Source organism: Myotis davidii, unplaced genomic scaffold, assembly GCF_000327345.1.
Source record: "Myotis davidii unplaced genomic scaffold, ASM32734v1 scaffold290, whole genome shotgun sequence".
In the NCBI taxonomy this organism is placed as follows: Eukaryota; Metazoa; Chordata; class Mammalia; order Chiroptera; family Vespertilionidae; genus Myotis; species Myotis davidii.
Window position 1 is genome coordinate 2671068 of NW_006285049.1, and position 23524 is coordinate 2694591.

Sequence of the window (23524 nt, forward strand, 5' to 3'; positions counted from 1 at the left end):
CAACATGGATGGAACTGGAGAGCAGATAAATACCACACGATTTCACTCATTTGTGGAATATAAGGAACAACATAATCTGATGAACAAGGACTGATCCAGAGACGGAGAGGCATTGATTGGATTGTCGGGCTTTGGAGGGAGGGTGGGGGAGGGGAGGGTAAAGGGGAAAGAGCAACCAAAGGACTTACATGCAGGCATAGAGGCCTAACCAATGGACAACGGGGGGCGGGGGGAGGGTGGAGGGTGATGTGGGGACAGGGACACACATGTAATATCTTAATCAATAAAAAATATATTAAAAAAAATGAAAGTCTCACTACTTAGAAACTATTATCCAAACCAAAGTGTTTGTACTGCTATGGCTCACAGCTCTCAGTTCACTATTTGTGAAGAGTGGAATCCTATCTTCAAGTGAAACTTTATTTGAAAATCCAACATGTAAAAATGAATAATATGAAATTGCTCAGGTTAAAAAAGGACATAGGGAACTTAGAGCCCTACCTACCAAATTTCTCCTCAGGAGGGAAATTTAAGACTTTCTGCCAACCATAGTCTGAAAACCATTGCTTTAGTCCATCATAAGGAAATTTGTTCTTCATTCGACATCAAGCAAGTCCAATCAATCAGTGCACACTCCATTGTTGAAGATGACTGTAATGGGCAGGCCATGTTCCATGCCAGGGAGGTACATGGCTAGGCTTCTTCAGAGTTCCAGCCAGACACACGGTCCCTTCTTTATCCTTTGTACCTGTGATTCTTCTACCTTAGACACAGGTGATTAGACTAGGGATCAGCACCTGATCTAAGGACAGCTAAGTGACATTTAAGTAACCTGGCATGAGAATACTGCTCAAGGGGGCACTCCATTCTGGAAGGTCACTCACTTAACCTATCACTCCCTGTGGGGATTTTGAACTTGAGATGCACTGAGAGAAGTGTAGCAAGGAGATATACGAAAAGAAAGCAGAAAGCAAATGCTTTGAGGCAAAGAGAATTAGATTTGGTTTGTTACGGCAGGAGCAGTTCAAGAAAAGGAGAGGGCAGCTAAGTTATAAAGATGGCAGAACCCCAGAGAAGGGAACAGTGAATGCCTGTCTCAGAGTTCCCCTGCCAAACCACTGGGACCACTCACATGCCCCAAAGGAAATACTGAGATGGCTCCTGCACTTCCTCACTTTCCCATATCTATACTAATAAAAGGGTAGTATGCAAATTGGTCACGATGCTCGTATAGTAACAACTGAACAGCAGGCTGTGTGGGGCGACAAGGCCAGCAGGGGCAGGGGTAGTTGGGGGTGACCAGGTCAGCGGGATGGGTGGGAGGGGAAGGGCAGTTAGGGGAGATCAGGTTGGCAGGCAGAGGCAGTTAGGGGCGATCAAGCCAGCAGGCAGGTGAGCAGTTAGGAGCCAGCGGTCCCAGATTGTGAGAGGGATGTCCAACTGTCAGTTTCGGTACAATTCCTGGGATCCGGCTGAAACCGGCAGTCAGACATCCCCCAAGGGGTCCCAGATTGGAGAGGGTGCAGGCTGGGCTGAGGGGATCCCCTCCCCCACCATGCACGAATTTCGTGCACCGGGCCTCTAGTGTCCTTATAAAAATCTCCATTCTACAAGGCTACTTAAGCATTCTTTAACTAGTTAGTTTGCAAAGCCTAACTAACCCCATTGTATAATTTTCCTGCTTTACCAAACATATACTAGTAATTCAACTCAGGAGATAATCATGTGAAACCAGATTTAGACACTGGTTTTGTAACTCAATACCGAAAATATCAAGTGTGTGGCATGTGCTCTTGTAGCTCCCATACCTGCGCCTGGCAGACATCAGCATGAACCTGAACCTTTATGTTACTGCAGAGACAGGAATCAACTGCAGCAATTGTGTCAAACAGCTCACTGGGCAGCTTACTAATCTATATTGTTGATGCAAACACTGAAATCTGTTTACCACTCCAATTTAGTATTTTGAATGGTATGTGTTCTTGGTTAGCACAGTATTTGGGTAGGTCCATGGTTTTCAATATTTCCCATCAGGGACTGCCTCTGTGGGCAGGAGAGTGAAGTTGAGCAACTACAGTCCAGATCAGGGGTCCTCAAACTATGGCCCGCAGGCCACATGCAAATACAAATATTGTATTTGTTTCTGTTTTGTTTTTTTACTTCAAAATCAGATATGTGCAGTGTGCATAGGAATTTGTTCATAGTTATTTTTTTTAAACTATAGTCCGGCCCTCCAACGGTCTGAGGGACAGTGAACTGGCCCCCTGTTTAAAAAGTTTGAGGACCCCTGGTCCAAATAAATGCGAAATACCTCCACTTTTATCTGCTACATGTATTGAAGTTCCTAGTAACATTTTAATTGAGAAAAGGTCTCTGCAAGTAAGAAAAAAAAAAGAAATCACTAAACTATTATATTGTCAGCACTTGGGTCAGAGTGTTCACAGCACTGAAATATTTCATAGATAAATCTGACTTAAAACTGTCAACCAGCATAATCAGCCAACTATTTAGACTTCTTATTTCAAGATCTAAATCTGCAGAACAGCACTTATAAGTAACTATTTTGGGATTTTTATATTAATGAAATATGCTTCACATCTGAATGATACCAAGATCTTCCATATGGCATCCATAGCATCATCCTCTGTCTAGGCATTGCTGAAGCATAAAAAGGTATTACATACAAAAAAATGAACATCCACACTCAATAATTGATAGATTTAACAGACAGAAAATAAGTACAGTTGACCCTGAATAATGTGGGAGTTAGGAGAGCCGACCCCTGTGCAGTAGGAAAACTGTGCCTAACTTTTGACTCCCTAAAAACTTAAGTTGTCCCTCAGTATGCATAGGGGGGCGGGGGGTTGGTCCCAGCATCTCTCATGAATACCAAAATTTGTGGAAGCTCAAGTCCCCTGTATAAAATGGCATAGATCAATGCACACAGTTGAGCCTCCTGTCTGTAAACTCCCAACTCCTGGTCAAAAACACTACATATATTTGTTGATAAAAGCTGCATATAAATGGATGTGGGCAGCTCAAACTGGTGTTGTCCAAGGGTCAGCTGTATATAGAAAATTTGAACAACACTATCAACCAATTTTATCTAATTGTAACTTACAGAACACTTCACCCAACAACAGCGGAATATACATTCTTTTCAGGTACACACGGAACATTTACCAAAATAGACAATATTCTGAGCCACTAAACATGTTTAAATAAATTTAACCGGATTTAAGTCATGCAAACAATAATCTCTTACCATAACTTAAAAAAAGGTTTTAAAAAAACACCAAAGAGCTAACATCATGCCTAATAATGAAAGACTGACGGAATGTTTCCCCTATTAGATTAAAAACAAAGCTTCTATTCAACATTGTACTGGAGGTACAAACAATTCCATAAGAAAAAAAGAAATAAAAGGCATTTTTTGAAAAATTGGAAAGGAAAAAATAAAACTGTCTTTATTTGCAGATGTAGAAAATGTTATATAATCTATTAGAAAACTACTAAAACTAATAACTGAGTTTAGCGAAGTTGTAGGATACAAGACCAAAATGTAAAAATCAACGGTATTTCTACATAGTAGCCATAAACAATCAGAAATTAAAATTAAAAGTGCAATTTCATTTATAATAGCATCAAAAAATATCAACTGCTTAGGGATAAATCTGATTCAAGATGTGTAAGATTTTTACACTGAAAACTACAAAAACACTCCTAAGAAAAATTAAAGAGCTAAATAGATGGATAGATATGCTATGTTTATGTATCAGAGAAAATATTAATAAGATGTCAATTATCCTCAAATTCATCTATCGAGTCAACACAATCTAAATCAGAATCCAAACAGGCTTTTTTTTTTGGTCAAAATTGACAAGCTGATTGTAAACTTCACATGGAAATGTGAAGAACCTAGCCAAACAATTTAGAAAAAAACAAATGTAAAGGGCTAACACTGCCTGATATTATAAAACAACAGTAGTCAGTACATCATAGAATTGTTATCAAGATAGACAAATAGATCGATGGAACAGAATAGCAAGTCCAGAAAGTCCGTACTGACACATACATGGTCCGCTGATTTTTTACAAAAGCACAAAAGCAATTTACTACAGAGAAAATAGTCTTTCAACAAATGGTACTGGAATAGTTTGTAATCCACATACAAAGAAAAAGAATAACAACAAAAAACTTCATTCCATACCTTGTGCAGTGGTAAAAAAACAAAACAAAAAAAGGGATCACTGACCTGTCAAACTTAAAACATAAAACTTCTAAAAGGCAACGTAGTGACCCTGGATTAGGCAAGCTTGAGTTTTTCAAGGACAACACCAACAACGTGATCAATACAATAAAACTTGAACTTCACCGACATCAAGAATATCTGCTAGTTAAAATACACTGGTTTGAGAACATAATAAACAGCACCAACAAAGAAAAAAAAAGATACTGTTATATTTGACTGAAAAGACAAACCAAAGACTGAGGGTAAATATTTGCAAATCATCTATCTAAGAAAGGATCTGTATCCAGAATATATACTAGTAAAGAACGTCAAAAAATTCAATAATAAGAAAACAAACAATGCAATAAAAAAAAGGGGGTGGGGGAGAGTTAGACAAGCAAACCACCAAAAATGATAGGTAGATGGCAAATAAGAACACAAAACATTGTCCAACATCTTTAGCAAAACGGAAATTAAAATTTCACTGTAATGTTACTATACCTTATAAGACTATCCTGATGGACTTATTACAGAGCTTCGGTGTATTGTTTTGTTGATTTTAATAAAAGTACATGTAGCTTAACCATAGATCAAATAGGACCTTCAAAGGCAGTGTTTTTGCAACCGCTGTTCTCCATAGATAATTGGTGTCATAAAAAGTAAGAACATGGATAAAATCCAACTATGCCTGGAAGACTTGGATATATATGAGGCTGTGTTTACACACCATTTAGGAGGGGCATTCTAAAGCTCAAATAATACTGTTATATCTTTACTATTCAGAAACATGAAAACATTTTTTTTTTTACCTAATAGAAGTTGTGGGAAAGTTTTGTCAACCATCCTATATAATAAAAGGGTAATATGCAAATCGAATGAACAGCGGAACGACCAGTTGCTATGATGCGCACTGACCACCAGGGGGCAGACGCTCAATGCAGGAGCTGCCCCCTGGTGGTAAGTGCACTTCAACAGGAAGAGTGCCCAGCCACAAGCCAGGCTGATGGCTGTGAGAGCAGCGGCGGTGGCGGGAGCCTCTCCCACCTCCAAGGCAGTGCTAAGGATGTCCGACTGTAGTTTAGGGCCGCTCCCCACACCTAAGCCATCAGTGGGATATCCCCCAAGGGCTCCTGGACTGCTAAGATAAAAGTAAAAGTATTGCATTGAAAACCCATTCTGTACCCCTGTGCTCTTTGTGAGTGCTTCATATTTAATTGAAAACAAAGATACTTCACTAAAGAAAACAAATTATTTGCCCATCTTTTCCTACTTTCAAATGCACAAATTTTTGTGCACTGGGCCTCTAGTTAATTATAATTGAAGATAAAGGTATCTGATGTGACTGCTATCAAAGGTAGCACCTTGTTTTGCAGAAAACTGATGAGCTCCATATTTGGTCAAATAATCTAGACATGATGTAACTGTGTAATTATCCTGAAAGCGGGATTTTCTAATCACCACATGTTAAATTCTTCATTCTATTCTAATAACTTTATTTTCTGCTTTCTGCTTCTCATACTACGTTATGCTTCACTTGAAACTCAGATGTTCCCCATTCTGAGAAAATAATGCAAGAAAATGGGCATATGGTACTTGTTTTTTATTTAGGAAGTTATAATCTCCAGGAAGGCAGTAACTAATTCTCTTATGATTTCTCAAAAATGAACAGGACATTGCAGAACTCTTAATAAACCTTTAATCGGTGAACACGTTTTTGATAAGAATTACATTGTACCGCCAAGTTCTCTAAGTGGGAGTAAGATAAATTTGTAAATCACTCATCTTCCAAACACCAAGGATCATTCCTGCCTCCAAGTTCTCATTTTCCAGATCTGAGGGACTTAACTGCAGCCTCCAGAGAAGCTGCTTCAATGCCTTGGAGAAGTGTTCATTTTCTAAATAAGAATGGTAGTTGTTGAGAGGAGAGGTTAGGAGGAGAGAGGCTCCACCAATATTCCATACTATGTATCTTTTTAAAATATATATATATTTTTATTGATTTCAGAAAGGAAGGAAGAGACAGAAATCTCAATGATGAGAGAATTATCGATAGGCTGCCTCCTGCACACCACACACTGGGGATGAAGCCCACAACCCAGGTATGTGCTCTGACTGGGAATCGAACCAAGACCTCCTGGTTCATAGGTTGATGCTCAGCCATTGAGCTATGTTGGCCAGGCATCCTATATAATAAAAGGCTAATATGCAAATTGACCAAACTGGTTGCTATGATATGTCCTGACCACCAGGGGTCAGATGCTCAATGCAGGAGCTGCCCCATGGTGGTCAGTGCACTCCCACAGGGGGAGTGCCGCTCAGCCAGAAGCCTGGCTCATGGCTGGCGAGTGCAGCGGCTGTGGCGGGAGCCTCTCTTGCCTCAGCAGCATCGCTAAGGATGTCCAACTAAAGCCGTTAGTCAGACATCCCCCGAGGGCTCCTGGACTGTGAGAGGGCACAGGCCAGGCTGAGGGGTTCCCTCCCTACCCCCCGAGTGCATGAATTTCATGCACCGAGCCTCTAGTATACTATATATCTTGACTAAAGGATTAAGCAAAATATTTAGTGACTTTCTATTATACAAACATAAGGAAAGCATTTGTTTGTTTGTTTAATCCTTACCCAGGGATATGTTTTTATTGATTTTTAGAGAGAGAGAAGAAGAGAGAGAGAAACATCGATGTGAGAGACAAACATCGATCAGTTGCCTTCTGTATGTGCCCTCACCAGGGATCAAACCCACAACCTAGATACTGCATGTGTCCTGACTGGGAAGGAATCGAACTCACAACCTTTTGGTGTATGGCACGACACCCCAACCAACTGAGCAACCTGGCCAAGGTGAAAGCATTTTTTACACTTAACAAAATACAATTTGAGAACTTATGTATGTCATATCTTGACAAAGTGAAATACCAAGTTCTAGACCCTGTGTGCTGCCTGGTTTTCTGCCCAACTTCAGGGAAACATCAGCTCTAATTACATGTGAAGCAAATTGTGAACACTGAAGACAGCGGCAAAGCTGCCATGGAGCTTTAAAAAAAAAAAGGAAGGCCAGAGTGAATCACTAGATTGTATGTTTTTCTCCAATAGCATGTATATTAGGCCAAGTGATAAATGCCTAATTAAAACTAATAATGATGAGAAGCATTTAAAGTGCTTACTATATACAAAATGTATCCATTTTTTTATTCCAATGAATGTTTTTCTAACTTCAGGAGAACTGGACTATAATTATACCCATTTTGCAGATGAAAGGAAAGTTGAGAACATCATATTACAACTTATTTTGACAGAGCCAGGACAGACATCTAAGTCCATGGATCTCTTAATTATTTCTCTCCTGCCCCCTATCGGCAGGATAGCCAACTTAACATCTTAAAAATTCTCTTTGGATGTTTAATTAAATTTTTGATTCATTGGAAAATGTATTAGAACATGTTAAACATGCATTCTTATTCTTGAACATTGAGAAAAATGACAAGGAAAGGTTTCTTCCAAAAAACTTCATTATTTTTAATTAATTTAGAAACTCAATTTCCTATGGGTTTCATTTGCCTTACAATTTTTATAAGATCTGGAAGTAGTTCGAAAAGAGTCAGTGATTTTCAGAGCAGGTTCCATCTTACAGGACAGTAAGTACCCATTAATATATAACTTTGCAGCCAGGAAAAGAACCTTGGGAAACTAGAGTCCTGCCTTTTGCCAAAGCTTCATCTATAAACCTCCCCCACAGTGTACCACCATGATGGTTTCCTTCCCAGTGTTTAAAGAATAAGATTTTTAAAACTAATTTTTCCTAGATCGAATTCACATAGCATATAATTTATCTATTGAAACTATACAATTTAGTGGATTTTAATATAGTCACGATATGTGAAAATATTAGAATATTTTCATTGGTTAAAAAGGAAACCTTGTACCCTTTAACAATCTCCCCTTCCATGACTCCATTTTTTTCCAGCCCTAAGCCACTACTAATCTACTTCCTGTCTTTATAGAGTTGTCTATTCTGGATATTTCATATACATGGAATCATATAACATGTGGTCTTTGTGACTGGCTTTCTGATTCAGCATAATTTTTCAAAGTACATCTATGTTGTAGTATATATGACTAGAGGCCCAGTGCATGAAATTTGTACACGTGGGGAGGGTGGGTGTGTGTGTGTGTGTGTGTGTGTGTCCCTCAGCCCAGCCTGCACACTCTCCAATCTGGGATCCCTCGAAGGATGTCCTACTGCCCGTTTAGGCCCAATCTGGATTGGGCCTAAATGGGCAGTCAGACATCCCTCTCACAATCCAGGACTGCTGGCTCCCAACTGCTCGCCTGCCTGCCTGCCTGATCAATACCAACTGCTCCCCTGTCAGCGTGATTGCCCATAACTGCCCTCCCCTGCCGGCTTGGTCACCCTAACTGTCCTCCCCTGCAGGCCTGGTCGCCCCCAACTGCCTTCCCCTGCAGGCCTGATCGCCCCCAACTGCCCTCCCTTTCAGGCCTGGTCCCTCCCAACTGCCCTCCCTTGCTGGCCTGATCGCCCACACCTGCCCTCCCCTGATGGCCATCTTGTGCCCACATGGGGGTGGCCATCTTTGACCACATGGGGGCGGCCATCTTTGACCACATGGGGGTGGCCATCTTTGTGGGTTGGAGTGATGGTAAATTTGCATATTACTCTTTTATTAGATAGGATTACTTCACTCCTTTTTATGGCCACCTAATATTCCATTGAATAAATATACTTCATCTAGTTTAACCATTCATCAGTTGATGGACATTTGGGTTGTTTGCACCTTTTGGCTATCCTATATAATAAAAGGTTAATATGCAAAATGCCTCCTCGACTGGGAGTTCGACCAAGGAGCGGGGCTGGCCAGCCAACTGCCCGTGGCCCTTCCCCCTGGCTGGCCCAGCCCGACTGGCCCCTATCAGGGCAGGCCAGCCAGACCCCACCCATGCATGAATTCGTGCACTGGGCCTCTAGTTATAAATAATGCTGCTGTAAACATTCACATGCAAGCTGTTGTGTGGACATACATTTTAGTTTTTTGTGGGCATATACCTGGGAGTAGAACTACTGGGTCATATGGCAACTTTATGCTTAAACATTTGAGGAGCTGCCAGATTGTTCTCCAAAGTGGCTGCACCATTTTACATCTCATCAGAAGCATAAGAGGGTTCTAATTTCCCCACATTCTATTTCTCTACATTGTCAACACTTGTTATTATGTGACATTTTTAATCTAGCCCTCCTAGTGAGTGTGAAGTAGTACTTTATTATAGTTTTTTTTTAAAAAAGGTATGTTTTTATTGATTTCAGAGAAAAGAAAGGAGAAAGAGAGAAATAGAAACATCAATGAGAGAGAAACATCAATTGGCTGCCTCTTGCATACCCCTTGCTGGGGATCGAGCCCCCAACCTGGGCATGTGCCCTGACTGGGAATTGAACTGGAGACCCTCTGGTGCATGGGATGATGTTCAACCAACTGAGCCACATGGGCTAGACCTTCATTATAGTTTTGACTTGCATATTTCTCTTATGACCATTGATGTTGAACATCTTTTCATGTGCTTATTAGCCACTGTATAGCTTCCTTGGAGAAATGTCTATTCAAATTCTTTGCTTATTCTGTAATTGGGTTATTTGTCTTTTTATTATTGAGTCATTAGAGTTTTTATGTATTATGGACACAAGTCCCTTATCAGATACACTAGAGGCCTGGTGCATGGATTTGTGTACATTGAAAGGAAATTAATTAGAAGGTGGCCGGTGGGGTGGGACTGGGCGAGACGGGCCAGACACACCCTGGAGCCAACCTCCCACGGTGCCTCCAGGCTGGCCACATCTGGGGCGGCACAGGGGCTCGAAGGGCATCTGTGGAGTGAGTGGGATCCCTCTGGCAGGTGGAGTCCCTCGGCCTGGCCTGCAGGGATCAGGTTGAAACCAGCAGTTGACATCCTTTGAGGGGTCCTGGAGTGTGAGAGGGTCCTCTACAAGGTTGCTCAGCAGCTCCTGCTGTTGCTCAGCAGCTCCTGCATTGAGCATCTGCCCCCTGTTGGTCATTGCGTGTCATAGCTACCGGCTGGTCACTTAGGCTTTTATATAAATAGATGATTTGCAAATATTTCTCCCATTCTGTGGATTGTCTTTTTGCTTTCTTGATGGTGTCCTTTGACACATAAAAGCTTTTAGTTTTGATGAAGTCCAATTTATTTATTTTTTTCTTTTATTGCTTATGCTTTGAGTACTATATTTAGGAATCTATTGTCAAATAGGAGAACATAAAATTTAATCCTATGTTTTCTTCTAAGAGTTTTATAGTTTTAGCTTTTTAGTTTAGCTCTTTGATCTTTTTTGAATTAATTTTTATATATGGTATGAGGTGAGGACCTATTTCATTATTTTTCATGTAGCTATCCAGTAGACCCAGGACCATTTGTTAAAAAGATTATTCTTTCTTCTTGAATGATCTTGGTACCCCCTTGTCAAAAATAAATTGATCATAGACACATTGGTTTACATCTAAACTCTAAGTTCTACTCCATTGATCTTTATGTCTATCCTTATACCAGTGCCAGTACTGTTGTTTCTTAAAGAATAAGATTTTACAAACATTCATGATTGACATAGTCCAGGGCCTCACAACTCCAATATTTTCAATAAATAATTGACTAGCATTTAGATTGGCAAATAATTTGGCTCAAGGTATCCAACTACCTATTAAAATCTTATACTATATCAGTATTAAATTATTATAAAGTTGCCTGCTATCTACTATATTTAAGATAAAGTTTATATGACAAAAGTAAAATTTTCTTATCTAATTTTGCTGTTTGAAAATAAAATTCTCAAAGTAAATTACAGTTTTGAAACTTAGACATTATCTAGGCCAATTTGTTTTCAGTCTTGTTTTTGCAGGTTAAAAAACAGACCTCGACACTTTTCCTAATAAAAATGCCATCTTTTCCCAAAATGTGACCTTGAAAGTATTTCTTCCATTAAATTTATTTGCATACTAGAACTAATTCAGGCTTTTTGTTAAACTGTGTACCTCTCTAAAGGGAACAAACAATTATTGGTGTGTAGAGGAGCTTATCAACATCTTTTTTGTAGTCAAGACCTTCACATAGAGGATGTGACAGCAAATATTTAGATGATAAAATTCTGTATTTGCCTTCCAGATACTTGATACCATGTAGACCCAGAAAAAATCTTATTAGTAGGGGTAATTTTAAAATAGAAACATATTGAGAAAATAATTGTTATATTCTGAAATAAAACACTAAAGAAATAAACTAATAGAAATCATGGAGTGATGGATTCAGGAATATTTTCTTCTTCTGTATATTTTGTATATTAAACTTTTTCATTAGTCTTTTTAATATAGATTTCTAGTCTGTTAACTTAATAGTACATTATTTTTACTGATGTTGAACAAAAGCCCAAGTATTTTGCAATGGACTGAATTTTGTATCCCCCAAATTCTTAGGTTGAAGCATTAACCCCGACTCTGACTCTATTTGGAGATGGGGTCTAAGACGAGGTGATAAAAGTTAAATGAGGTCATTAAGGTGAAGTTCTAATTCAATAGGGCTGGTGCCCTTGTAAGAAGAAACACCAAAGCTCTCATTTTGTCAAGTGGGGACACAGCAAGAAGGCAGCCTTAGCAAGCCAGGAAGAGATTCCTCACCAGAAACTGATTCAGCCAGCAACAAGATGTGCACTTTCCATCCTCCAGAACTATGAGAAACAGATTTCTGTTGTTTAAGCCAGCCAGTTTTGGGTATTTTGTTACGGCAGCCTAAGCTGACTAATACATGCTCTCCGATGCAACCCCTCCCCCGCAACAATGTATACAATTTCTCCAGGTCAGAACACAGCAGAGCAATTCAATTGTCTTTCATTGTAGTTGCACATAAAAGGATTATCTAAAGATGTGAGCGGTAGCACTAACCGGTTTGGCTCAGTGGATAGAGTGTCGGCCTGTGGACTGAAGGGTCCCAGGTTCAATTCTGGTCAAGGGCATGTACCTTGGTTGCAGGCACATCCCCAGTAGGGGGTGTGCAGGAGGCAGCTGATCGATGTTTCTCTCTCACCGATGTTTCTAACTCTCTATCCCTTTCTCTCTGTAAAAAATCAATAAAATATATATTTTTTAAAAGATGTGAGTGGTAGAAATCAGAAAGGGTGCCTTCAGTCTGCTATTGATAACCATTACATCACTTAGAGAATAAATGGCCCTACAATGGGATAAATATAAAACTTGATCTCTAAGATGAATAAGGAGATTCAATCCGTACCACATTTTTTTTTAACAGCAATGAAACAGATTATTTTCTAACTGAAATATTTCTAGAAGAAGGAGGGGAAGAGAAAGAAGAAGAGGAGGAGAAGGAGGTGGAGACCAAGAAGAAAAAGGGAGAAAATAAATTGTTTTCTTATTTGTCTGTAGGCATCAGATGGCTCTGCCTCTGAAAAACTTAGATAGTATGTTACAGTATTTAAATACCAGTATAGTAGAGTGGACTCAATAATATCAGTGCTATGTATAAACTCAGGCTAAGAACTTAAATTTTCCACATGAGCTCATGAGTGGTTGAAACAAAAGAGCCCCCAAATTATTGAACATTTTAAAGGAAATTTAATCACCACTAAGAAAAAGAATTTTAATCTTTAAAAAAAAAGGAAGATATTTCTGGAACTACAACAATGTACTTGATTTAATACAATTCAGGGAAGAATCTTAATAATCAAAACTCTGGGAGCTAAAAAGCCATTGAAAAAAATCGTTAAAATATTAAACCTTTTAAAATTCCCAGTCAAGATGTGTCAAAGGAAGTGGAAGACTGCAGGCCAGTTGAATAAAGCCATCCCTATACACCTTACTTAACTGCTTAATTCATTCACCTGTTAGTCCATTCACTTATCAATTGTTCTGGGAGACTCTTGGTCAAATTGCCTTTTACAGGCTGGACTCCCCTAACACATAGGATCCAATGAGTGGTTATCTTTCCTCTTGTGAAAAACAAGTGGTATTAACAAGCGGGGCCACTGTAACTGCATTAAACACTCACTAACACATTTCCAGAGGACATTCACAGTTATTGCAACATACAGAGCTTGTGATGCCTTTAAAATTCCTGTGAAAACTCCCTTGGTGTCCAAGTGAGGGACCTGCTCATTGAACCTACCTCCAATGAGGTAAAAGAATTCTGCTCAAGAGGAGGTAACCCAGGATTCACAGCGCCATCTTTTTAAAAAGCAGTTTGCAGCTGTACCTCGTGAGCAAGGCTATGGCTTTAAGACAAAAGCTTTTGTGTTTGACCCCTGAGACGTGCAAAACGGAAGGTGCAGATAGTGGCAGGCATTGCAGGAAGAGCAGGGAGTGAGGGCGGAAGAAACCCACCAGCAGAGGCCAGAATGGGTTGCAGATGCCACGGGAAGAGCATTTAATATTGGTTCTGGCAGAGAGTAAAGGAGCACGCAGAGAGGTTTTAACTGCACTCTGATTCTTGTGCTTGACATGTCCTCCACCGTTATATAGAGATTTCAAATTAGGCCTAACCCAGACAGCACTGTCCCCCTTGGTTTTGACAAAGTCCTATTTAGTGTATGTGCTTCCAAAGAGAGCACAGCCACGTCCTGACAGCACTCTCCATTTACTCGTTTATACAAACATTTACTGATAGCCCATGGAGGCAGGCTATGACCATCACCTTATATCAGACCGAAGTGCATTAGACTAGAATCGACTTAATTTGCTGTGTTTTCTCTTTTTGAAAAAAAAAAAAAAGACATTAACTTTGAAGTAATTCAAGCAAAATTCACAGTCTTAATTTGCACATTGTGTAAGCTTCCAAACCTTCCCACCGGTACCTCCAGAATATGTTGTTCAATAAATCTTGCTTAGTGGACAGCAGGAAACATGAAAGTAGAGTCTCTTAAGAAAGCTTGCTGTTCTTAGAGTAAGATGATCATGATGGAAAGCCAGGTGCCGGCATCACCCAATTCTTGAAAGCTTACCCTGAGGCCTGTCCCTTGGTGGCAGACCCTGAGAGCAGGAGCCCTCGTCCCTGCTCTAGCTGGAGGCTTAGTGGCAGCAACCTGAAGGCTTCTGGGATAGGAACACTTACTGTTTTCTTGAGGAAGCCCTCCAGGTCAAGCAATAGCAGAAATAACAGGGGGGCAGCCTCCGCTAACCGAGGGCAACCTAATTTTGAGCTATGACCCCAACATAGATCTATTCTCAGGGACAATGTTCTCTGTCTCTTGCCTGCAGAAGGCTGTATTATCAGCTTTGAAGGGCCAGATTGTATTTAGCTGAAAAGCCTCTGAGCTAGATCTCAACATGTCTGCTTTTAAGGCATAAACTGCACTGAGTGTGAATCCAAGTTCCATCACTTACTATCTATTAGGGCCTCGGTTTCCTCATTTGTCAATGTGTGTGTGTGTGGGTAGGGGGGGGAGTGTGGGGGGGAGGGTGGCATCTAGCTGCCAGATTTGCGATGAAAATCAAATAGTAAAAGATAAGCCTCTAATATAGGGGTGCTGAATCAGAATTGTGATCACTGCTTTCTCTACATAAGTGTGCTTCTTCATTTATTACGGCTTTTTATCTCTTCCTAGTCCCAGGAAATCTGTAGTAAATTATCCAGAGTCCCAAACTTAGTTTTTTTCCCTTCTAATAGGAATAACAGGAAGAAGAAACAATTGTGTACACACAAAGGGCTTCACCAATGTGCTTCTCTAAACAAAACATGTGACTCTCAAAACCACATTCTTTTTAAAAAGTCACATTTTTGGCTACCCTTTTTGTTGCGCATATATTTCTCTGCATACATGTCCCACAAATTTCTGAGGCAAACTAGAAGGCAGTTCGGAGTTCACTGTCTGAAGCCTTCCAATCTTTCTCCTTTTCTTTTGGTAAAGGGTGGGATTGGAGTCAATGACAGAACATGAAGCAGGAAGTGCTACCAGCATGGAATAGTACAGTAAAAGGCAGAAAAACTGAGCACTCACACCTGGACAAGCCTCGGTGTCCTCATTTCTAAATTGAGGGTAAAAATGCTTAATGGTTGTGAGAATCGAACTAGATAATATATGTAAGATGTCTAACACAGTTCCTGGTTCACAGTAAATGTTCAAGAAAAGCTGGTTATTTTCACTCCTCATCTGTGAATCTTAAATTCAGAGATCTGCTCATCTTTTGAATCCCCATAGCCTACTCTTATAATACATATCATACCCTGACTCGTGTTATAGCAAGGAAGTATAAACCCTCTCCCTACTCCTTTAGGACGAGGACTCCAGCTAACCCACTTTAGTATATCCCAGAGATCTAACTCAGCACCAGCATTCACTTGTGGGATGAATAAGACATCTTATTTAATTGGAGAGAGACTGTGTGTGATATTAAGGAAAGCTAGTTCTATCAGCCAGTTTTTGGTAGTAGACTATAAAGACAAACCTATCAAGAGTGGGGAAATATTAGTTAACAGAAAGGGAAAGTCTTGAGATGCAAGGTCAAGATGGCAGAACAAGTAGATCTTGAACTCACCTCCTTTCACAAACACATCAAAATTACAACTAAATATAGAACAACCACCCATAACCACCTGAAAACTGGCTGAACAGAACTCCTGTAACTAAAGATATTAAAAAGAAGCCACACTGAGGGTAAGAGGGGCAGAGGCACAGCCTGGTCAGGTATAGCAATGCATAAATGGAAAGGATAACATAACATAACATAACACCCTTATACCAGGATCCCCAGCCTAGGACATCTGTGCTGGGAAGAGGAGTCTCCATAATATCTAGCTTTGAAAACCAAAAGGGATCATATCAGAGAGAGACAAAGGACCGTGGGAGACCAAGACAGTGCTCTTAAAGGACTCATGCTCCCACTCACCCGCTCCAAGCTCCAGCGCAGAAGCAGCGGTTCCAGAAGTGCCTGGGTCCTATGGGGAGGAATTAGATGGACTAACATTAGAGGGAGGGCTGGAGGGGCAGGGATTGGTGGGAACTCTCCCTGAAGAGGGAAGTGCTGGCGAATGCCATTGTTCCTTTGTTTCTTTTGCTGTGTTCTCCTTCCACCTGGCTGACCTGGAGCAGGCAGGTGCCAAACCTGTCACTCTCCATTAACTTAGCTAACCCTGTTCACCCCTCCCTAGCATTCCCGAGATCCTGCCCCACCTAACCTTCTAGCCCTGGCCAAAGCCTTCCCCACGTGTGCTCCTGACCTTCCACACAAGCAGCACTGGCCTCAGGTCAAATCATAGCAACTACCAAGTGGTCACAAGTCCAGCACAAGCAGTGGCCAGCCTACGCCAGCACCACAGCCCCACCCAGTGGCTCCACAACTGACACACCCAACAGGCAGCCTGGGCCAGCACTGGAGCCCCTCCAAAGCAATTTCCACCCTGTGGGGTCAGCCCTTGAACACCAGATCGTCCAAGTAGTTTTGGCTGGCCCTTACAGCCAGTCACCTAAGAGTCAACCCCATTTATAAGCAGGCCTGCAGCAACTGGAGCCCAACTCCAACAGAAAGGCACACACAACCCACACAGGGGACACCCCTGGAGCACCTGGCTCTGGTAACCAGGGGGGATAGTTCCACTGGACCCCACTTCTTTATGAGGCCACTTCATCAAGACTGGAAGATGTAGTGGATCTACCTAACACATAGAAACAGAGAGAAACAGCCAAATGAGGAATAGGTTCCAAACAAAAGAATAGGAAAAAACCCAGAGAAAGAACTAAATATAACAGATAAACAGTCTACCAGATAAGAAGTTTGAAACAATGCTCAACAAACTCAGAAGTAGATAAACTCAGTGATAAATTCAACAGATACAGAAAATTTAAAAAATGACCAATTAACCCAGCTGATGTGGCTCAGTGGTTAAGTGTCAACCCATGAACCAAGAGGTTGCTTGTTTGATTCCTGGTTGGGACACATGCCCGGGTTATAGGCTCAATCCCTGGTAGGAGGGGTACAGGAGGCAGCTGACTGATGATGTTTCGCGCATCAATATTTCTATCTCTCAATTTCTCTCCCTTTCTCTCTCTCTAAAAATCAATAAAAACATTTTAAAAAGAAACTATCAGAATGAAATGAAAAATATTAGAGAGAATTGACAATAGATTAGATGATGTAGAAGAATGGATCATTAATCCAGAAGTTAAGGTAGTGAAAATCATCCAAATGGACCAGCAAAAAGAACAGAATTTTAAAAAATGAGGATAGTTTAAGGATCCCATAGGACAATATTAAGTGTACCAACCTTTGCATCATAGGGACCTTAGGAGGAGAAGAGAGAGAGAGAGAAAGAGACATAAAACCTATATGAAGAAATAATGGCTGAAAACTATTCTAACCTGGTTAGGAATCAGACATCCAAGTCTAGGAAGCACAGAGAGTCCCAAACAAGATGAACCCAAAGAGGTTCACACCAAGAAACATCATCATTAAAATGCCAAAGGTTAAAGACAAAGAAAGAATTTAAAAGCAAGACCGTTTAACATTTCATGTAAAGTGATTTAGTGTGATGAACTCCTTTAGCTTTTTTCTTGTCTGTGAAACGCTTTATCTGACATTCAATACTAAATGATAGCTTTGCTGGGTAGAGTAATCTTGGTTGTAGGTTCTTGCTATTCATCACTTTGAATATTTCTTGCCATTCCCTTCTGGCCTGCAAAGTTTCTGTTCAGAAATCAGCTGACAGTCTTATGGGTACTCCCTTGTAAGTGACCAACTAATTTTCTCTTGCTGCTTTTAAGATTCTCCCTTTGTGTTTAGCCCTTGGCATTTTAATTATGATGTGTTTTGATGTGGGCTTATTTGGGTTCCTCTTGTTTGGGACTCTGTGCTTCCTGGACTTGTATGTCTATTTCTTTCACCAGGTAAGGAAAATTTTCTGTCATTATTTTTTCAAATAGGTTTTCAATTTCTTGCTCCCCCTTTAAAGGGTCTTCTTTAAGAAGAAGGAAAAAAAAGATAAAAAATATAAACAATACAATGGTAATAAATACATATCTCAACAATTGACTATAACAATAAACAGGCAGAACAGAAACAGGCTCATATATACAGAGAACATTTTGATGATTGTGAGATGGGAGGGGGTAGGAGGATAGGTAAAAAAAGGCAAAGGGATTTAAAAGTACAAATTAGTAGTCATAACACAGTCAGGAGGTGTAAACTACAGCATAGGGAATATAGTCAATAGTATTCTAATAACTATGTAAGGTGTCAAATAGGTATGAGATTTTTGTAGATGGTCACTTAATAAGTTTTAAAATGTCTGATCACTGTGATGGACACCTGAAACTAATATAACATTGTATTTCAACTGTAATTGAACAATAAAAAATGATTTAAAAAATTAAAGCAGCAAGAGAAAAGCATCTAGTAGTGCAAGGGATCCCCCATAAGACTACCAGCTGATTTTGCAGCAGAAACTTTGCAGGCCAGAAGGAAACAGCACAATACATTCGCAGTGATGAAAGGAAAACCTATAACCAAGATTACTCTATTCAGCAAAATTATCATTGAGATTAAAAGACAGATAAAGAATTTATCAGACAAGCAAAATCTAAAGGAACTTATTACCACTAAACAACACTACAGGAAATGTTAAAGGGTCTTCTTTAAGCAGAAAAGAAAAAGCTAAAATTAAAAATAAGGAAATATAAGAAAGAAAAAAATCTCACTGATAAAAGCAAACGTTTAGTAAAAGTAGTGGATCAACCAATTATAAAGCTAATATGAAGGTTAAAAAGCAAAATTAATCATATCAAGTATAACTACAATAAATAATTAAGGGATACACACAAAACTCACACATACTTCTAGGTACTTATCCGAAGAAATAAAAAATGGTAACTTGAAAAGATATATGTGCCCCTATGTTCATTGCAGCATTTATAACTAGAGGCCTGGTGCACAAAATTCATGCACAGGGGCAGGGGGTGTATGTCTCTCAGCCTGGCCTGCACCCTCTCCAATCTGGGATCCCTCTCACAATCCGGGATGGCTGGGTCTTAACTGCTCGCCTGCCTGACTGCCTGATTGCTCCTAACCACTTCTGCCTACCATCCTGATTGCCCCCTAACCGCTCCCCTACCGCCCCCAACTGCCCTCCCCTCCCGTGACCTGCCTCCTCCGTGCAAGGTCGCAGAGACGCTGGGACCAGCCTCCTCTGCACCGTGTGGAGCCGCGGGACCGCAGGCCTCACTGCGCAGAGCGCTGCTGGCCCTGCCTCCACTTGCGTGGCCATCTTGTGATGACGTTGCGCACAAGGGTGTGAGGACCACCTAGGCTTTTATTAGTGTAGATAGTCAATATATGGAAGCAACCTAAGCGTCCATTGATAAATGAATGGATAAAGAATATGTAGTATGTACACACACACACACACTGGAATATTAGCCATAAAAAGGAATGAAATCTTGCCATTTGAGACAACATAGATAGACCTAGATGGTTTTATGCTAAGTGAAATAAGACAGAAAAAGACAAATACCATATAACTCCACTCATATGAGGTGTCTAAACAACAAAACAAACAAAACAAAACAAAACCGAAGCAAACTCATACAAAGAACAAACTGACAGTCGCCAGCCAAAGGGGTGAGAAGTGGAGGGATGGGCAAAAAGGGTGAAAGGAATTAAAAAGTACAAACCACCAGTTATAAAATAAGTCATGGGGACGTAAAGTACAGTAAAGAGGATCTAGTCAATAATATGATAGTAACTGTGTAGGAGGACAGATGGGTACTAGGCTTATCATGACAATCACTGCATAAAGTATAGGCATGTGTAATCACTATGTTGTATACCTGAACTAATACAATTTTGGATGTCAACTATAATTTTAAAATGACTTAAAAATAAAAAGAGAAAGAAAAAGAAAACTTTATTTGGTTTTGCATCCAGAAGGGCAGTAGGATGTGCCAGGGCAGATCAAAGACTATCTGTTGTGTAACCAAGAAGTTCGCTGCAGACTGAGACTCTTCACTGTAGAAATGGAACTTCGTCTCTCACTGCAGGGAGAAGCACTTGAATATCTCAATACGCCCTGGAGCCCAGGGGAGAACCGGGGGCTCTTTTAAAGAGCATAAGAGAAAGGCAAGTATTATGCCTGTTATGAATGTTTGCAAATAATGTGACTTCACAAACTTTCGTTAAAGAATGACAACACTGGAAGGCATTATGGTAAAATAATGTACCTTGGACATGGCTTTCCTATGAAGAAAACACAATGTTCTGTTTACTAACGTCCAATACATAGATTGCGATGAAAATCACAAACAACTCTTTAGCTGAAACCACTATTTTGTTCAATAGAAACAGCAAATGGCATACTGAATAGAAATGGTTACTTCATTTCCTGCACGAACACCATGGAATATGGAGGGATAGATTTTCCTCCAAGACAGAAATCGAATGAAGTATAGTGAAATTTGCCTAGAGACTCTTCCTGAAATAGCACTTATTCAAAAGAAATTTTTTATATCACTACTTTTAGAGTTTCAACAATCAAGACTCTGTCTTTGAAAGGCATTAGGAAATGGGCTCCAGTCCCCTGAAGCAAGTTTGGCCCAAGTGTCTCTTGTACAATAGACAGAGACCGTATTGAAGAATTCCAGGTTTATGCTGTGCTTGGTGCAGTGTTGGCCACCACATAACAAGTGTTAAATAAAATAATAGCAACATGTGACATGGAGAGCCTGAGTCTCTCATTCTTACTGCTAAGCCCACAGACCAGATGGCTGTACACACCCGTAATCAAGCGCGGAGCCATGCGGAGCTGTGTGGGCTGGGGGCTGGCGAGGCAGCGCTGAGTCAGGCCGCTGCCTTCTCTCCCTCCTGTGGAATTGCTTCACAGCCTCCACAGTCACAGGCGTGGTGCTGGCACTTTTGAGAGCTCACAGAGCTTTGTCCAGACAATTCATGAAGGACGCTGATTTCCCTCGAGTACGTGCCAAATGACATCCTATCCACTCCTTCACCACCCAGAGCAGTGACTTGCTAATGAGACCTGTAGAGAAACTGGGGCATCTCAGGTAGAACGGGCACAGTTGGCTGTTTATGAGACACTTGAAAGTATTAGCTCTTTTTAAAATAAATAAACAACTCTACCTGGAGGACATCATGCCGAGTGAAAGCAGTCAGTCACAAAAGAACAAGCAGCAAATGATTCCACTTATATGAGGTCCTTAGAGCAGTCAAATTCACCGAGACAGAAAGGAGAAAGGTGGTTGCCAGAGGCTCGGGAAGCGGGGATGGGGAGTTTTTGTTTAAAGGCTACAGTTTCAGTTCTGTAAGATGAAAAGAGTTCTGTGGGTGGATGGTAGTACAATGATGTGAGAGTACTTAATGCCACTGAACTGTACACTTAAAAAAATGGTTAAGATGGTACATGTTATGTCATGCGGATTTTGCCACGATTTAAAAAATATATATAATAAACATATAAATAGAAATCTAATCAGCATGTATTTCCTCTGAGGGTCAGTGACAACCAGGAAGATGTTCCTCCTCTCATGACATGAGAGCAGATGCATTTTGAAGCATTTAGTAAATGGTCTTCCCTTTTTCTGTAGCTGCTGGTCGCCCCTGGAGCGTCAGCTTATCTAGGACAAGGTCTTTCATCTCTGTGTCCTTGAGACTCAAAATATGAGGGGTTCACAGTGTCCCCGGGCTTGTATTATTAAGACAAACTGAATGTTAAATATACTCTTCAGGTCTAACAAAAATTAATGTCAAAGAAGTCAGACTGCTTCTAAAGCAACTGAATTCAGTGGGAGGAGAAATGCGTTTTCTCTTTGAAATTTGAAGTTATATAAGCCAAACGCCAAAGAACAGCAGCACATTCTCTCATGCTGCATCTGGCTTTGGAACTGAAGAGCTCGGGCCTCTGGTGCTCTCACTTCACGTTCCCCAGCATCTGCAGCCTTGACCCACCTCTGGCCAGTATCGGCTGGTTACTGACTCAGCAGAGAAGAGACTGGTCAATCATTACCCGAAAGGAAACAGTAGTTTGTTCTAAAAACGAAGCTCATGTTTTTGTGATCAAAGCAGCTTCTCTGGGAGCCTCAGACCCTTTCATTGATTGTGTTCCCAAAGGGCTCCGGGAGCACTGCCCACGTGAGGTTCAAGGCAAGACTGCTTCTTTCGCCGTTGTGATCTCTGGCATGAAATAAAGAAGAGTGTCGTGAAGTACCTTTGTGTGCCTTAAAGGTGTCGTCCTCCCAGTAACAGAGTCCCCGGGCTGCAGAGACGGCATATTTTGTTAGTGAATGTGGGCTGGACCCGATGCTGGACACATCGTCTTTGTCAACCATAAGCTGTTGCTGAACACTTCTTGGGTGAAATATGCTAGTAAGTCATAAGGAACTGGTTGACTGAATGGCTATTGATTACATAACATTTTTTATTGAAGTGGGTTTTATTTTAAGCTCCGTACTTTCCTCTTCATTGGCAACCATGTCTGCAAAACCCACGTTACACACTCAACCCAATGATTTTTATTTTAATCTCAAAGTGAATTTGGCTGTCCTCTAGCTTAGTGATTTATATGACACATTGACCATTTATTTATTTACCCCCCTTTGTTTATCTACTTAAAAAGAAATTTTCTTTTTACTGTGGTAAAATACACGAATATAAAATTTTTCATCTCAATCCTATTTATTTTTTGACATGGAGAAATATATATCTGTGGTCTTTCCATCTCAACTATTTTTAGTGTGCAGTTGAGAGGCATTAAACACATATTATTGTGCAACCATCCATCCACAGAACTCTTTTCTTGTAAAACTGAAACTCTTTCCCATCAAACAATAACTCCTTATCCTGGGCCACCTGCCACGATCCCTGGCAACCACAATTCTACTTTTGGTTTCTATGATTTTGACTCTTCTAAGTACCTCATATATGGGAATAATACAGTGTTGTTGTTTTGTGACTGACTGCACATATAACATCCTCAAGGTTAATCCATTTTGTAGTATATGTCAGAATTTCCTTCCTTTTTAAGGCTGAATAATATTCCTTTATATCTATTCACAACATGAAGAGTCACATTCCCTCGCATTTTGCTCATCCGTTCACCTTTTTTTATTATTAATAAATCTTTATTGTTCAGATTATTACAGATGTTCCTTTCCCCCATATCTCCCCTCCATGTGGCTCCCACCCCACCCCATGCCCTTACCCCCTGCCACTGTCCTCATCCATAGGTGTAAGATTTTTGTCCAGTCTCTTCCCGCACCCCCCCACCTCCCTCCCC

General features: G+C 40.6%; 1 protein-coding gene across 3 annotated transcripts in view; it reads right to left on the reverse strand.

Moving 5' to 3' along the window:
- Positions 1-23524, reverse strand: part of PCED1B (PC-esterase domain containing 1B) — a 135977-nt gene that overhangs the window by 103433 nt on the left and 9020 nt on the right. For 2 of the 3 annotated variants that reach the window (XR_001512501.1, XM_015558608.1), the window contains exons 2-3: positions 16814-16903; positions 16138-16186 (exon numbers count right to left, since the gene is read on the reverse strand). The gene's annotated coding sequence lies outside the window, so the exon portion shown is untranslated. The remainder of the gene's footprint in view (positions 1-16137; positions 16187-16813; positions 16904-23524) is intronic. The other variant, XM_006755513.2, reaches the window with a different exon arrangement.